Below are 5,741 nucleotides of genomic sequence, written 5' to 3'. Positions count from 1 at the left end.
TGCTAGTTACTGTGCTAGTTACTTGAGGCACAGAATTGCACAAAAATAGATCTTCCATCATGAATCTTCTCATCTAGTGCCCCTGACTTAGGGGTTGGAGGCTGGGGTGGAGGCAAAAGTGAAGAAGAATGTGTTCACTGAGACTGGGAGGAAATGAAAGCATCTACAGTTGCCCAAGTTGTAAATGATGCATCTTAAGTAAGAAGTTTAAACATATTTTAATGGTTATATAAGAGCATGATGGCTATTTTCAATTTAATTAGAGGAAAGGTGATATGCTCTGCTTAACATAATGCAGTAGAGTCTATGAGAATGGGGCTGTCTGTGTAAAAGTTAACACGGCTCCTTAAAAAATTAAATGCAGAATCATCATAGGATCCATCAATCCCATTCTAGGTATATATGGGAAAGAACCAAAAGTGGGATCTCAAAGAGACTTTTGTACATGCATGTCCATTGCAAAATTACACAGTTGCCAAGAGGTAGAAGCAACCCAAGTGTCCATTGACAAATGAACAGATAAGGAAAGTGTAGTATATATTTACAAGGGAATATTATTCTGCCTTAAAAAAGAGGAAATTCAGACACATGCTCCCATAAGGATCAGCTGAGTGAAATAAGCCAGTCACAAAAGGCAAATATTGTATGATTCCACTTATAGGAGATATCTAGAGTAATCCAAATCATGGAAACAGAAAGTGGCATGGTGGTTGCCAAGGGCTGGGGGAAGGGAGAAATGGGGAACTGTTGTTCAATGGCTATAGAAATGCAGTTTTACAAGATGAAAAAATTCTAGAGATCTGCTATAGAATGATGTCAATATAGTTAACATGATTAACCGTACACTTAAAAGTGGTTGAGGGAAATTTCATATTATGTGAGGTTTTTTTTTTTTTTTTTTTTTTTTGCCACAGTTAAAAATAAAATTTGAAAAATTTTGAAGTCAACACGGAAGCGACAGGGAGTGTGAGTGATGAAGTGGAGTCACTGGAAGGTTGGAGTCACAGAGCTGGCCCTGCCAGTTCCTAGCTGGGGACATTTAACGTCTAATCCTCAGGGTCCTCACTGGTAAAATGGAGATATGTCACCTACTTCAAAGTTTTGCAGTTTTGCAAATTTAAATGAGATGATGTGTGTGCAAATTAGCAAACCCTAAAGCACTATTCAAATGCAAGGCATTTTGATGGTGTGGATGCTGGACTTGTCTATTACCTGGCTTCACCACTGTTTTCTGGTGGTAGGAGGGTAAGGTGAGATGTTGAGACACCAGCTCCAGCTTCTCTCTTCCACTTGTCCTGCTATTCTCTCCACTCCAAGTTTACAGGAGCAAAAGTTCTCTTACCACCAACTGTTCTTCTTGACTTCTCTCCAGGCAAGTTTCTCTCGTCTCCCATTGTCTTATTTTAGTTAACTCAGTCATAGGATTGGTGAGATTAAATACAGACTTACTGGAAGATTGTATAGCAATGCAACATAGTGGGCTAACTCCTGTCTAGGACTCTAACTAGCTAGGAGCCCAGCAGGGCCTTGAAAGAAGGAAAAGTTTTAGATAAACAAAACAAAGGGAATGGAAGAAAGGGTTGGTATTCTTTTTTTTTTTTTTTTTAAAGACTCATCACTGAGCTGGGAGCCCGAGGTGGGGGCTCGATCCTAGGACCTGGAGATCATGACCTGAGACGAAGGCAGACGCCCAACCATCTGGGCCCCCCAAGGCGCCCCAAGGGTTGGCATTCCTGATTGGAGGGAACTTCATGAACAAAGTTTGTAGGAAAAAAATAAGGAAAGCTTAGCGGACAAGGAAGACACTGGCCTGCTGGAAGTGATGAGCCTGAAAGATGAATACGGATACAAATAATAGGGGACTTCGGGAGCAGGCTGAAGATACTTGATTCTATGCAGTGAAGAGTTCGGTTATTTCATTTTGAGAGTAGAGGTATGAGCTGTTGTATGCCAGTTTTAGACCCAAATAAGTCATGGGCCTAATGCAATTACAATAAAATCTCAATAGGTTATTTAGGATACTCTACAAAATGATACTGAAATTCAACCAGATGAACCATCAGATGAGAGTAAGTAAGAGAAAGATTTAACAGTATAATGAAAAAGGACTTGTCTTGTCAATGAACAACGGTGGGAAAATTGGTTATTTGTTTAAAAAAAAAAAAAGTCATGGGTGGTTCAGTGGGTTAAAGCCTCTGCCTTTAGCTCATGTCATGATCTCAGGGTCCTGGGATTTAGTCCCACATCGAGCTCTCTACTCAGCAGGGAGCCTGCTTCCTCCACTCCCTCTCTCTGCCAGCCTCTCTGCCTACTTGTGATCTCTGTCTGTCAAAAAAAAAGTCATTTTAGGTCCCATGTCACAACTTATAGCAAAATTAATTCAAGATCAATTAAAGAGTATACTTTAAGAGACACATAAAACAAAAATTAGAGGATAATATATAGAGATAAATGTCTGCTCTCTGAGTGGGTTAAGGAGTTTTTAGAATGACAGAACCTCTCATACACTGCTGCTGGGAATGTTAATTGGTACAAACATTGAGGAAAGCAATTTGTCCCTATTTTGTGAGGGTGAAGCACATACCCTATGACCTGATTCTACTGCTAAGTTTAATGGATTGAGCGACCTGGACACAGCATGAAATAAAGTTTAAAGGTAATATGTATTCCCTATGAAAAATTAAAACAAAGGGCATCTGAATGGTATAGAACATTAAGCATCTGACTCTTAGTTTCAGCTCAGGTCATGATCTCAGGGTTGTGAGACTGAGCCCACCACTGGGCTCGCGCTGAGTATGGTGCCTGCTTGAGGTTCTCTCTCCTTCTCCCTCTGCCCCACCACTTGTGCTCTCTCTCTATCTCTAAAAATAAATAAGTAAATATTTTTAAAAAATTAAAACAATATCTAAATACATAATTTAATCATTAACTCCAAACCATGACGAAAGGAATTCACCAGTCACAATTCTGAGTATATTCTTCCAGACTTATTTTTGATATTCACCTTGTTTAGGTAGCTATATATTTCATATATTATGTTTTTCCTAATATAAATAGGATACTGTTTTATATATAATTCTGTAATTCTTGCTTTTTTTCATTTAATATCATTGACACCTCTCCATGCAAATATATATATACATCTCCCTCATATTTAATGGCTATATAATATTCCATGGTATGAATATGCTATAATTTTACTATCCCTCAACTGATACATACTTAGGTTGTTTCTATTTTTTGTTATTAAAATTCTGCAATAAATAACCTTGATGAACCTTAGGAGTATCTTTGTTTGAAAGATTTTCAGGAGGAGGAATTTTTAAGGGAAGACTTTTTTAAGAACTTTGCTTAGCAATGAAAGAAATCTCCAAGGAATTATGGTATCCTTCTCTATGTGAAATTCAACATATAAAAAATGGATTTAAGTAAATCACAGAAACACTAAAACTATAATAGAACCAAAGAACACCAATAGATAATTTGCAGAAAAATAAATATAAATGCCTATCAAGTATGTGGAAAATATTTGAACTATTCTACCTCTGTGGTTGAAAAGATGAAAGTGATAATCGGTTTCAAATTTTTGGCCTATAAATTTAGACAGGATGAGAAAGGATAATCATGTTGGCAAAGTGGCAGAATGCAATCAAAAGAACTTAAAAATATTTGGGGCGCCTGGGTGGCTCAGTTGGCTAAGCGTCCCACTCTTGGTTTTGACCCAGGTCATGATCTCAGGATTATGGGATTGAGCTCCGTGTGGGGCTTTGCACTCAGCTCAAAGTCTGCTTGAGGTTTTCTCCCTCTGTTCCTCCTTTACTCTGGCATGCACTCACTCTCTGTCCCTCTTTCAAATAAGTAAAATCTTTTAAAAAAGAAACTTAAAATGTTCATATTCTCAGTTCATTAATTCTACTATTAACAATTTAATTTGAAAAATTAAGGTGTTATAAATAGACAATCACTGTGTATTATTTTGGGGCAATGGGTCATTCTCTACTTTCTCTTCCCCAGCACACCTGGAAATAACAAAGAGCCCCCAACATTCATTTTGTGCAACATGACTGATATCCTGACCACAGCTGACAGGTACCATAGGTACCTGACCCAAGTTGGGCCAGGACACCAAGTTGGGCCAGGACCCCCTTCCAGGGATCCCAACTGAACTCCTGGCTGCTCTCTGGAATCCAGACAATGCAAACATGAGGGCTTGATCTGCCATTTTGTACCACATGGTCTGGCCCTCAAAGAAGGCCCCTCTTTAGTGTGACAAAAAAATTGGAGCACAATTACAGCAAGAGACAGAAACAAAAAAGACCCCTGAGTCTCGCTGGTCTGCTGCGAGTCCCTGCTTACTGAGGTGAAGCGCAGCCCTGTCCAACATTCTGACAATTCCCCTACTTCACTCACACCAGGTCCCATAAGTGCCTGGTAAGTCTCCTGTGCTCTGACGCTAAAGAGAGAACCATGGGGCGCCCGGGTGGCTCAATTGGTTAAGGGACTGCCTTTGGTTCAGGTCATGATCCGGAAGTCCTAGGATCGAATCCTGCATCAGGCTCCTTACTGCTTCTCCATTTGACCCTCCCTGCTCTCATGCTCTCTGTCTAATAAATAAATAAATAAACAAACAAAATCTAAAAAGAGAGAGAGAGAGAGAAGCATGCCTGTTCCCAAATATCCCAGCACTTAGAGAAGGAAGAGGGATATCCTCCTTTCTGACTCTGACCTGGAGGTGTACGGGGAAGGTAAGAAGGGATGGAAGGAAGAATCTAAATTGGCTGAACACTTATGAATTAAATAAAAATAATCTATGTGACTCACTTTGGATAATTCCTGGCCCATAGTAAAGAATACCCTGGCTTCCTTTCGGCGGGAACCGCCATCTTCCAGTAACTGTCCAAAATGACCAACACAAAGGGAAAGAGGGGAGGTACCCATTGTTTGTTCTCCAGGCCTTTTAGAAAACATGGACTTGTTCCTTTGTCCGTATACACGCGGATCTACAAGAAAGGTGATATTGTGGACATCAAGGGAACGGGCACTGTTCGAAAGGAACGCCCCGCAAACGTTACCATGGCAAAACGGGAAGAGTCTACAATGTTACTCAGCATGCTGCTGGCATTGTTGTAAACAAACAAGTTAAGGGCAAGGTTCTTGCCAAGAGAATTAATGTACGCGTTGAGCATATTAAACATTCCAAGAGCCGAGATAGCTTCCTGAAGCATGTGAAGGAAAATGACCAGAAAAAGAAGGACGCCAGAGAGAAAGGTACTTGGGTACAACTGAAGCGCCGGCCTGCTCCACCGGGAGAAGCACAGTTCGTGAGAACCAATGGAAACGAGCCTGAACTGCTGGTGCCCACTCCCTATGAATTCATGGCATGATAAATGTAAAGAAAATAAAAGACCTCAAGACTATTAAAAAAAAAAAAAAAAAAGAATACCTTGAAGAGACAAACAAACACAAACCAGGTACCAAGCCAGGAGTGAATGGGAGTTCTGAGTGTCACAACGTTCAGCTTACATATCATCTCCTCTTTTTCCTGAAATTTTTTCAATTTTCCCCTCCTGGTCACAGGAGTTTACCCTGGGCTCTGGGCTTTCATAACAATTAGCCCTTGATCATAACATCTCATGAATACAGCAGAGAGATAGTACTTCTGTCTTACTCGGATTTGAATTTCCCCAGGGCCCAGAGTAGGTAGGGACTTAAATGTTTGGAATGAATGCATGAGGGAATGA

The 5,741-nt window shown here is 40.2% G+C and overlaps 1 pseudogene across 1 annotated transcript; it reads left to right on the top strand.

Annotated features, from left to right (window-relative positions):
• Positions 1 to 4,902: 4,902 nt before the first annotated feature.
• Positions 4,903 to 5,384, top strand: LOC308346179 (large ribosomal subunit protein eL21-like; annotated as a pseudogene). The gene has a single exon. The product of its transcript is annotated as a large ribosomal subunit protein eL21-like (transcript).
• The last annotated feature ends 357 nt before the right edge of the window (positions 5,385 to 5,741 follow it).

This window comes from Martes martes (assembly GCF_963455335.1).
Source record: "Martes martes genome assembly, chromosome: 7".
Classification (NCBI taxonomy): Eukaryota; Metazoa; Chordata; class Mammalia; order Carnivora; family Mustelidae; genus Martes; species Martes martes.
Note: the sequence above shows the minus strand (reverse complement) of the source record. Positions and strands in the feature narration are given on the sequence as shown.